We start from the raw sequence: 12,585 nt of genomic DNA, 5'->3' as shown, positions 1-12,585 counted from the left end.
AGTCATCAGACTAGAATACCCTTGGGTCCACAGCCATTAGGTTGGATTATCCCCGGTCCAATCAGTCATTGCACTAGAAACCCAATATGAAACGGGTAGACTCAGTCATCGTACTGGAATACCAATATGCAACGGGTCCACTCAGTCATCAGACTAGAATACCCTCGTTCCACAACTATCAGGATGGAAAATATTGATATGTTGGCTCATGCACATAACAGTAAAGCCTCAACCCAAACCATAAAATGTCGACGTATATATAACAGATAAAATATAACCAGTTAACAAAAGAACAGGCAGATGTACAGATCAATACCGCATACCAACGTCTTATATACCAGGAAATAAATCTAACATATCACTACAACATAACAACATCCTCTATACCAAGATACAAATCTAACAGATAACTATATTATAGCAACATCCTATGTACCAAGATAAATAATCAAATGGGTCAGCATTGGTGCCTTCGACCTGCAAGAACAGTGAGGAAAACTCACCTATGAGTCTGAAAAGATTGTTGAACAGGATATTACTCCTAATATGACCACTACCGGTCACCTATTCAATGAAACATGGACAACTTAACTTATAATCAAAATATCTAATATACGCCTAGGTCAAACTTGGTCAAACAATAGGTCAAAGTCAAAAAGTCCACCAAGTCAACTCAGTTGAGTACGCCCATCGTACTCAACTTGCACGCTTAGCGTACTCAATCCTTAACCAAAAAACACGTTGTTGACCTGGTAGGCCCAACATACCATGACATACGCCTAGTGTACATACTTGTCACATTTTCCTTTCTATTAATAGCGTAATCCTTAAGCTCTTTTGTCCAAATTCCAGATCTAGTCCTCAAATGATGTCCTTAACCATAAAGTTTCCAACTTTATGGACTTCCACGGCTATTAAGTGCTCAATACCAAAACCCTACCTTCTTAACTTATTAAGACATCATAGTTCATGCATGGAAGGAACTAATGAACAAGATTACATTTTTATGCTTCTAAACACTCTAAACTTCTAAGAGGACAACTTATCTTAATTTGAGTAACACATACTCATAATACCAAGCTTAAGGGACCAAAAGCCCACAAATGAATGGATAAACAGTATCTAATCAATACCGTCATCATGTTCGGAGCTTTTTACCATCAAATAGTGTCAAATGATGACACGATTCTGGATCTAAAGTGCTCCGTTCTTCTAAGATTGTCTTGTCTTCTTTGTTCCTCCTTCAATATTACGAAAACGTACACTAATGGCTCAAAAGGCTCTCAAATGGATTAGGGTTTGCAAAGGGGTCGAAATGGGCTAGAGGCTGATGGAAGGAAGAAGTATTGAGAGATAAGGATGTTTAAATAAGGTCCAAAACCAAAAAAAAATTAGGGTTTGAACCCTGACCACATACACCCACCATACTCAATGTATGCCCAATGTGCTTGAGAAAGTCCATGTACGCCCAACATACTACGAAATCTAACACCAGATTCAAACTGCTATAAATTCTTCGTTTCAACTCAGATTTTGGTGTTCTTTATACGCACGAAAATGTATTGAAGATCCCCACGATATTATATAAATATATTGGACTAAAAACTTCTTGAACTAAAATCCATATTTCATGCAAGACCCCAGCCTACGACTTTCCCTTTTTCTACCCTTTTGCCCAAAACACTATTCAAAGGTTAAGATCTCGTAACCATCATTGCCTCCATCCAAAAGGTCTAAACATTACCTCCTTAAGGCCTAGAGCCTTTACACAGTCAAATTCCGACCCACAACTAAGAATTGATAGGAAACAAGATGTTATAAAAAAAATCACGCCAAGTTATAGCCTCGATAGCAGGTGATCCTAGAGCATGGCCAACCTCATCCCACCAATCACAAGTTGGATCTCTCAGAAGACACGCTGCAAATTCACCTTCTCCCACTCAGGTAAGGAGCTCATCATCCAATAACTATTCATATCCGCAATCCATCATTTGTTATCAATGGGGTCCTTCTTCCCGAAGAAAGCAGGAGATCTATGAGCACAAAAATTTCGAAAACTGAGAGTACGACTCCCGAAATGGCTGGCTACCAATTCTGCATGGAAGACCCCAGTTGCTCCTCCATCAGCTCAATCATACCATCCTTGATTAACCCAAAAGTAACAGGGGTCACGTTAAGGATACCTTGCATAATCGCGGACGCGATAAACTTATGTAGCCTTTCATCATTTGGATCATCACCAAAAACTCCTCTAGTGATCACCACCATACTTAAATATAATTACAAATAAAAATGATCTAAACTTACCTGAAGAATTCCTAACACTACAAGCTCCTTAGGATCTCCGTCATTTTCCTTGATTCGAGTATCGATCATATGCTTTCGGTAGTACGGGCCTAAAACTAAGCTCCACACCATTCCATACTTTCCTAAAAATAATCATGAATCCTCTAAGCCCCTCCCCTATGACTATACTCATAGGTGCACAACATATACAAAGTAGTACATATACCTCCTAGGCTCTTTTAGGTTTCTACTCTCTATACATGTTAGAAAGATCTCTGCTGGCTCTTTTAGGTTTCTACTCTCTATACGTGTTAGAAAGATCTCTACTAATACTGAAAACCACTCCATGAATGTAGGTCACACATAATTGCAATGAAATAATCATTCAAATAAATTTCCCTACCATAATCCCTTCATCAAACAAGAACATGAAATAAAGTTGAATCAAACATTCTAAGGCTATGCAATCTTAACAGTGTGTTACCCTATTGCATTCATTAAATAATTTTGAGTATCAGCAAGAATCTCTAAAACACCTAATCATACATCTGGCATATAAAGGCATCCCTCCTAACAAGAATTCTATCATGCACTTCTGAGCAGATCCTTAGCCCTAATATAGCATGCAATTCATATAATAGCATACTAATGCATAACTTTCATGTATGAGTATTTTGGGAATCACGCACTTGAGCTTGGCTGATTGCATGCATCACACCCCTTTCCTCGGTAAAACCTTATTAGAAAATCGTTTTCTGTTAAAAGATTTTATTAATTCCTCAGCTTGAGTTCAGACACACCCAAGAGTGTTCCCAAATCACTCAAACCAAGGTTCTAATACCAAATTGTAATGTCCGAAAAATATAAAAGAAAAAACTAATTTTTAAATCAACCAAAACATTCATTCATTACTTACAAAAGATAGCTAGAGTATCAAAAGGTGTCTCAAAATTACATCATAGTAATAACAAAATCATAAGTGTAGAATCTCTAATGGATGTGATGCAATCATGTTGGGCCCTTTCCTTTGGAACTAGATGTACCTGAATCATTTAAATAGAAAACCATAGGCATAAAGTTTAGTGAGTTCCTTAAAATACGACATATTATAAATATAATGGGTTTGTTTCAACCCCGAATGAAATCTATGGGCCAAATCATTGTAATACAATCACTTATTGCCATGGGCCAAATCATGGTCGTTACTTGCAATATCAAGGGTTAAATCCAGATCTTACCTACAAGTATGAGGGACCAGATCCAGGTCTTTCATAAAATCATAGGGGCCATATCCTGGACTTTCATACACAGGTCATGGGTCAGATCCTGATCTTCCATGTAAGCATCACAAAGACAACTAGCATCCTACATAGTATAGTATGAAGACTCACCTCACAAACGAAGTAGACAACTAACAATCTCACACAATCAAACAACGGGTGCTACACACCTCCTACTAAAACATACAAGTTAAACCATTATTCTAACTTACAAAACTATCAATTTGACTAAGAGTCAAATCATGTCAAAAGTCAACCGTCAAAGTTACCTCAAGTTCGTCTCCACGTCATGACCTACCCATGGCCAAGTCATGGCCATTAAGCTCAATCATAATCCAAAATCTACTACCCTGTCATCGCAATCATGCAACCACGATGTGGCACTATCTATGAAATAGAGTCAAAAAGTCCACTATCACCATGTCGTGGCACCCATCTAACCATGTCGTGGCTACTAAAATTAGACAACTTAATGGATTTAGTCCTTGATCTGTTAATCCTGTTATTTATATTTTTCATTAACCTTCTTAGGACCCTAATGGTCCGTAAAAATCCAAACTTTATGGACATGAATGACCCATTCATGTCCTTCGCCCAACTAGATCAAAAGATGAGAAAAATGACATAAATCTCAGCCATGACTCTTAACACTCATTCAACTTCTAGGCCCAGAAGATATAGTGACTAAGGGACCAAGATGAGCGATAAAGTTACAAAATTTATCTCATAGAACCATTTCGATCACAACTATAAACCCAAAAATACAACCACAGCCTAGATCTACAAAGAAGGAACCAAAAGATAAAGTCTTAAAGTCTTACAAAAGGTCCAAAAAGTGATTCGAAAAATGGAGAGGAGTTGCTTGCTTGATCCGTGCACCAAAACTTCCTTATTTTTCCTTAAAAGTGCACCAAAGACATCAAAACGTGCTCAGATCTTTCAAAGAGGCTAGGGTTTTCTCAAGAACACTTTAAGATTTGATGGAGGATGAGGGTGGAGGAAACCCTAGCCATCACATCCTGTAAATTGGTCTTAAGCTCGAGAAGTTACAATATTGCCATCCATCCATCACCACATCATGTCCAGTACATGCCTACCTCGTGGTGACTAAATAAAACACCCTTTTAATGCAAGATGTCATGTTGTGGTGATACCTTCACCATGTTGTGGCCAATCAAAAACATCACAAATTACCAAGTTAAATTCATACTTGAAACCAAACGTTACAACTTCCCCCTGATTGAATCATACTTTGTCCTTGAATTCCGTTGTTGCAAACGTCTCAGGGTAATGCTCCCTCATCTCCTTCTTGGGCTCCTAAGTCCAATCGGAACCCTTCTGGCGCTGCCATTGGACCTTCACTAAACCCACTACCATGTTGCATAAGGTCTTCATTTTCGTGTGAAGAATAGCAATCAGTATGTCCATATAATTCAAGCTCTCATTAACCTAGATGTCATCCAAAGAAACCACTACATAATCATTTGTGAAAAATTTCCGCAACTGAGACATGAAAAGTGATGTGGATGTATCTACGCTCAGCGGGTAGATCCTATCAATACACAACCTTTCCCAATCAGGCAATATATCTGAATGGACCAATGAATCATGGGTCCAACTTTCCCCAGTTCTGAAATCAAATGACACCCTTCCAAGGTGACACCTTCAGAAGATCAAAATCTCCAACCTGAAACTCGAGCTCGTAACATCGCCGATCACCGTAACTCTTCTATAGACTGTGTGTGGTTTGTAGCCTCTCGTATACCTGCTAAATCAATTAGGTAGTGTTGAGTACTACCTCAATACTCCTTATCACATGGTGATCAACTTTTATTAAAAACAGAAAATAGTACTACATATCAAGTTGCCTCCTGGAAAGCTGCCACTTTTTAAAGTTGTTGGCTTGATTTTTTAGTCATTTTCTTTTCAAGTTGCCTCCTGGAAACAAATTGTGAATATGTATAAATAGGGCTTCTCTTCAACTCATTTTCTTTCTATTTAACACCATATCCCTTTAGATATGCCATATTTTTTGAATCTAGAACTTACGCACAAGACTGGAAAAACTGTTGGTTTTCATTAGATAGATCTTTCTTTAGATTGTTTAGTCTTTTCCTTTCTCAGATACCCTCATCAAAAAATCATCCCCTCTTCCTCCCTAAGCTTACCTTTTTTCTGTCATCTCCTTTCTTGCTCCAAAACTAAACTTTCTGTCTACAAATACCTCTTGCATAAAATGCTTACAAAACGCACAACAGTCGTTAGTTAGAGGCTTGGTGGTATCCAGAAAATTAATAGAAAGATTATCATTTGGAATCTCAAAATCAATTATTTTAAAATTCACCACATTCACATAAAACTCCATAGAAAGAGTGACACTAAATACATCTATTTTGGTTTTAGCAGTTTTCATAAATGGCCTTCCTAAAATGATAGAGTTCTAATCTGATACGTCCACATTTCCCATGTCCAATATATAAAAATCAAAAGGAAAAATTAGTTCATTCACTTGGATAAGAAGATCCTCAAATACACCTTTTGGGTGTACTATTGAGTGATCGGCTAAATGAATGATAGTCCTATTCTTATCTAGAGGTCCTAGTTTTAAGTTTTCAAAAACAGATAATGAGTTGACATCAGTTGAAGCACCTATATCAAGAATGGCTTTTGGAAAAGTTAGGCTTCCCAATTTACAAGGAATCGAGAAAATTCTAGGATCCTCTCACTTTGGAGGTAATCCTTTTTTTCAAAATCATAATAATATTTTCACCATCTTTTATTGTTTGATTGCTTTTAACTTTTTCTTTGAAACACATAATTCTTTTAGCAATATAGCATCACAAGGAATTTGTTTAATAACAAGTATTGGGATATTTACCTCCACCTTTTAGAAGGTATCAATAATGTCCTCATCCTCTCATTCTTGCTTTGTGATCATTAGTCGTGACATTAATGGTGGCACTGCTTATACTCGTCCATAATCAGATTTTTCTATCTTGGAGTTTCTTTTTCTTAAACCACTTCATTTTCTTTTTCACCCAAGAGTTCTTCTACTTCTTCTCCGGCCTCCTCTTTTTCCAGTTTGCTCTGACCTTCATAACTTTTCTCACTTTTCATGGTAATAGCGCTAACATTATGCTTTAGATTTTGTTCAGTTTGAGCAGGTAGTTTACCTTGTGACTCCAGTCGAGTCATAAAAGTGGAAAGCTGAGACATATGTTGTTCCAAATTTTTGATACTTTCTCTAGTTTAATTTGGGAATGTGCGAGTACTAGTGGCCAAGCTTTTAAATATTTCTTCCAAGTGCATGTTGAGATTCCAGATTGCTATTGTTGCTTAAAATTACCCTACTATTGATTCTAAAGATTTGATGTTGTCAAGTTGCTTTGGTGAAGGCAACCCAAAAGGACCATGCACAACCGGGTCAAGTACATACCAAATATAGTTACGGACTTAGACAGTAATCCAACAATTATTATCCAAGTGTGGGTGGGGCTCGTATCTCATAGGGCAGGCCCGGTATTCGAGTGTGGGTAAGGCCCATATCTCACTATTATTCGAGTGTGGGCAGGGCCCGTATCTCAATTGGGTGGTGCCTGTTATATGATATGTATGGTATATGGTATTTTGGGGATATCAATAAGCTTTGTGCTTACAGTTTTCAGTTTATGTTTCAGGTGATTTGGTTTTCTAAATAATGGAAGAGTTCTAGATGATTGCAGGGCATACACTGCTTGTTTCCACATTCAGTGATGTACTCTGATATATTGATATTTTCCTAAAATCTTGGCTACCTTGGTTTTATGGAAATCATATGTATTAAAGATTTATTAATCTAAAAACAAAAATTTTATGTCATTATTTTTTGGACGTAACAAGTATTATATGGATAGCTTGGGAAATGACTCTGCTTGAGTTCCCTTAGAAGATTAAATGTGTATTGTTTGACACGCCATGCTTGTTTTATGCAAAGCTTGGGAAATGACTCCGCTTGAGTTCTCTTAGAAGACTAAATGTGTACTCTTTGACATGCCATGCTTGTTTGTAGGTTACATGGATTTTTGCATCATAATGTCAAATCTTGTTGAAGTGGCTTCCACAATAGACTCTACCATTATCATTCCTCAACGTCTATGTCACACCCCAAAACCGGAACAGTGGAAACGTTCTGGGGTGGATGACGTCATGTCAAGTATCACAACATATGTAGTATAGTAATCAAAGTACAACAACCATTGCATTAATAGTAATAGTTTTACATGGTTTACATTACATAGAACATCAGAGTAATACAAGTAATAATATAAGTGTAGCTTGGTAATAAACTGTCTTCATCAACAGCTCCTGGGATGTACCTGTCTATAGTTGACCTGAGAATACAAGTTATTTGAAAAGCGAGTATCAGCATTTTTACAAATGTTGGTAAGTTCATAAGTATTTAGTTTCATTTATTACAAATAACTTTATATAAGTGGTAGTTTTCAAGTGTACAGTGAAATAGAGTCCTTTCCAGAAAATCCTATATTTTCTTATTAAAAAGCAGTCTTCTACCAAGACTTGTCAGAGTCATGTGGTAAAAAGTAGTTTTCCCTTAAACACTATCATTATCAAAATACGGGATTTGATTTTAAAGAAAGTAGGAGAATATCATGGAAAATAACATATGCCTCAGCAGTGAGGACTGCTGACTAAGGCAAAAGAATCATAGACTCTAGGAGAGTATCGACTGAATGACATGTCTGGCTTAGTCTAATAAAAGGAGACACAGACCCCAGACGGTATCAAATGAAAGATACATCTAGCACGGTCTAAACAGTGGAGACAGACCCCAGACAGTATCAAATGAAAGATACGTCTAGCAAGGTCTAAAACAGTGGAGACAGACCCCAGACAGTATCAAATGAAAGATACGTCTAGCAAGGTCTAAAACAGTGGAGACAGAGAACACAGTGAATACAGTGAATACAGTGAATATCGTGGATACAGTGAATACAGTGTATGAAAATCTGTTACCTTAAAGCCATGAATTATAAGGTAACCCCGAGATACTCGTAACCATACTGATAGACACTAGAGAACTTGACACCCTGCAAGCGTCGGTATGAAAATGACATTTGTCGCCCCTTGGCTTGGTAGGCCGTGGACTGTAGCTAGCAGTCAGGGTGCGGGGGTGTCAATCTCGTATAGATCTATACACATAATTTCCGCTCTCCCTACAAGAGACTCTGGTTACCAACTAGATAACGGAGAAGGCCGTGTACTGAAGATGTATCTCGTGTAGTGAGATCTGATGTAAAATACTGGACTAATGGTAGAGACTCACAACTGAACTGACTAATGTAAACCTATATGACTATGCTTGTATATATAATATATAACTAATGATCAAACGACCTTCGGACGGACATCCGATCCCACCAGACCACATCTCAACGAAGAAAAGGAAATAGGGCGAACAAGCCTTCCTAAGTCCTTCAAACATTATTTATATGCATCTATCCAAGCATAGACATACATCTAACTATGTTTAAGTGTTTAACGTGTGGAAGCTGATCTTGAAGCATAAGCGAATCGTGTGGTATAAGCGAATCGTGAAGTATCAGTGAATCACGAAGTGGAGGCGTTATCATGTATAAGCGTATCACGAAGTGGAAACGTTACTAAGTATAAGTGTATCACGAAGTGGAGGTATTATCAAGTATAAGTGTTTAACTACGCAGAAGTATAACGAAGCAGTAGTATTTAACAACTAGGAGTAATAAAACATGGGGGAAAACTTTGATGTAAACCTTGGAAACCTTTATACTCACGAAAATCACAACTATGTAATCTTTTGTAAAATAAGTTTGAAAAACCTTTAGAAATCCCTTGGGAACCTTTCATAAACAAGTTTTAAATGAGACTTTGATAAAAACAATATAGGTAAATATTTGAACACTTAAAGGCATTTTAGAAAAACCATTTTCAGTATCAAACTCGGTAAAACAGTTAACAGTGTAGTAAATCCTTGTGCATGCGGGTTATCAATCATATGTGATTGATATGATAACTGGCATGTTTAACTTGTATTCCCCCCCTATAAAATCATGTAAAAACATTTAAATTTTTCATTCATGGGTATGAACTCACCTGGTGTAAGTGGATCCGACAAAGGTGTCGATTGGGTGCTCGGTGTCAAGTAAAGACTTAAACACACTTAGTGATCTATTAACATATGATAACATATGTTTACATATAATTAGTACATATAATACCAATTAAACAAGTATACGCATCCTAAAGTGTGGAAAACACTTAGGTTTAGTGTTTGGAGTGTCCCGGGTAACATCTAATGGTGTGCATGGCTTAGGAATGGAGTTTACTCTCCAAGAGTAAACTCTATATATAGAGTTCACGGCCCTAGGACAACTCCCCATGAGTTTACGGCCGTAAACTCATGGTGAGGGTGTTATAGGATGCTTAAAGGCCTTATATCAATTGTGGAATTAGGCTAGGTCCAATTACAAAGGGTATGAATGGATTTAAGGCATCAAATGGACCATTTGAGGAGTTTACGGCCCTAAACTAGGAGTTTACGGCCGTAAGCTCCTACACACTCATTCTTTTGGTGTTTTAAGGTCTTAAATGGTAGAGGGTAAATTCCTAAGCATTTGTCCAAGTCAAATGGGGAGTTTAGGGCACCATTTAACCCCTTTGTGGGAGTTTACGGCCCAGGTACCCTTTCATGAGGGGCTTACGGCCGTGAACTCCTTATGGAGTTGTTTTAATCAAGTTCAAGGCCCCTAACTTGTTGGTGGTCGATTCTAGAATTTAATCTAAGGCTATTGGTCTCTTTAAGTGGCTTTTAAACACTCAAATATTAGTTTACTCCCCATGAAGAGGAGTTTATGGCCCAAGAAATTTCTTGGGCAGTAAACTCATGTTTACTCTCCAAAAACTCGTTTCAAGGTGTTCTAAGTTCAATTCCATAAGCCTACAAGTCATATCTAAGCCTTAGGGGCAATTTGGAGGGGTTTTGGGGCTTAAAAACCCCATTAAATGGTGTTCACGGTCTAAGAGTGTTCTTGGGCTGTAAACACATAATTTTGTCCCTATTTTATGTCTTAAACTCGAATTTGCATGTTAGATAGGCTATACAATGAGTTAGGACAGTTTACTCACTTGTTTGGGGCTCGAAACGGACGATTTTTTGCTCGAAATTAAGTTGTAGAGAGAGAGTGGAGAGAGTGTAAAAAGTCTCTAATGGACTCCACTCACGCTTATATAGGGGTTTGAGTTGGGGCTCAGTGGGAATCTACCCGATAGTGCCATCAAACGGGGCTTTTGGTCGCACCCGATTTAGTGGTCGTATTTTGACTTGGTTGAAACTAAACATTTTTAAGGGTATTTCATGGGTGTTTCAAATTTGCTTCAACCCTTACCAAGTCATTATGAAAGTCCCACATTAATTAACCAGTCCAAAAGTTAACGGACAGTTAAATAAAACGGGGCTTTTTAACGGAAAAAATGTTAAAAATGACGGAATAAATTTCGGGTTGCCACAGTCTACAAATAAATGCTCCAACACAATTTTGCTTGCTTGGTGATGGGTTATGTTTATTTGTGTTGAAGAAAATGTGTGTTGGTCTGCTAATTTATAGATCCGGCAAATGCAACTATCATTTATTTTAAAATCCAAAACATACCATTCTTACCTTTTATCAACACACTTTGTCTGCAAACGTTTTTGGTAGATATGACAATTTTTTTTTACTGAAATATCTCCTCTACATGTTTTACTCCTAGTGCCAAATGAAGAGTTTCTTTATCGTTGTAAATCTATAGCACTTTTACTGGATCAGTCGGGTTTTGGCTATTCAATGAACCGACTTTATATTCGTGCCAAAAAATGGCATTGTTATGATTGTTTACTACAATCGGCCATTGACTTTCAACATCATCTTCTTTTGTGTCTAATTTACTTAAAGAAACTTCTTATGATTCATCAATTATTGTGAAATCAACATCACGAACTTCATTATGACAGGTTCCATCGTTACCATCGTCCTTACATGCAATATTATTAGCATCGCTAAAGTTATGATAGTTTAATGGTTCAACATAATGAATTTTTCATTGTACATGCAATTGACATGAAATAATCAACATTTGATATTGTACAATCGATGCTTGATATTGTACAATCGGTGTTTGAAATGGTGCTACGGTCATTTAATATGGTGGTACCAGTGTTTGATATCTTTCCATTGTTGCTTGAGATGCCAGATAATATTTGGGATCACATACTGAATTTGTTAATATGTATAATGGTTTTCGTAAACAACTTATGGATTAATTTGTTGTTGTATCAATGTTCCATATATAACATATCTACCAACATTAAGAGGATCATTTAGAGAGATACAAAAGCCTGCTTGATTATTGCTACCTCTTCCGCTTGATCAGTTCTCAGCAGAACTTTTCTCTCTTATGCTACCAGACACTTTTACTTAGTAAGATCGGTTCCCACCAAAAATAGATTAATTTGTGGGATTGTATTGAACATTTTGTTTCTCCTCCACTGGATCATGATCCACCAAATATAGATGTATAAGAGTTTAGACCTTCTAACTAATCTTCTTTAAACGCTTCAGCTCACCCTCGTTAGCTATCTGGATAAATAATTCAACATAGGTTGCTGGAAAGACACACTAATATTACGTTTTTCATCCAGACCTTCCCTATCTTGACCAATTTGTATAAATCTATGAAATTTATATTGACGAGAATTTTAACACTAAAATTTCTAACAAATTGTCTAACGTATATCAATTCTCATTTCCTGACTACCGTGAACCACCAACACGAAACAACAATCAAATACTCATCTGAATCGTTTCATCTCATTTTACATCAACAAGAGCAAAAAAAAAAGGATAAAGTGGATAAATTTGATAGGAAAATCAAAAGAAAAAACTGACTTATAATTTTGTTTAAAGGCTAGACAAAGGTTTGCTATATTTTTTTACAAAACAACACT

This window comes from Lactuca sativa, chromosome 2, assembly GCF_002870075.4.
Source record: "Lactuca sativa cultivar Salinas chromosome 2, Lsat_Salinas_v11, whole genome shotgun sequence".
Classification (NCBI taxonomy): Eukaryota; Viridiplantae; Streptophyta; class Magnoliopsida; order Asterales; family Asteraceae; genus Lactuca; species Lactuca sativa.
Note: the sequence above shows the minus strand (reverse complement) of the source record.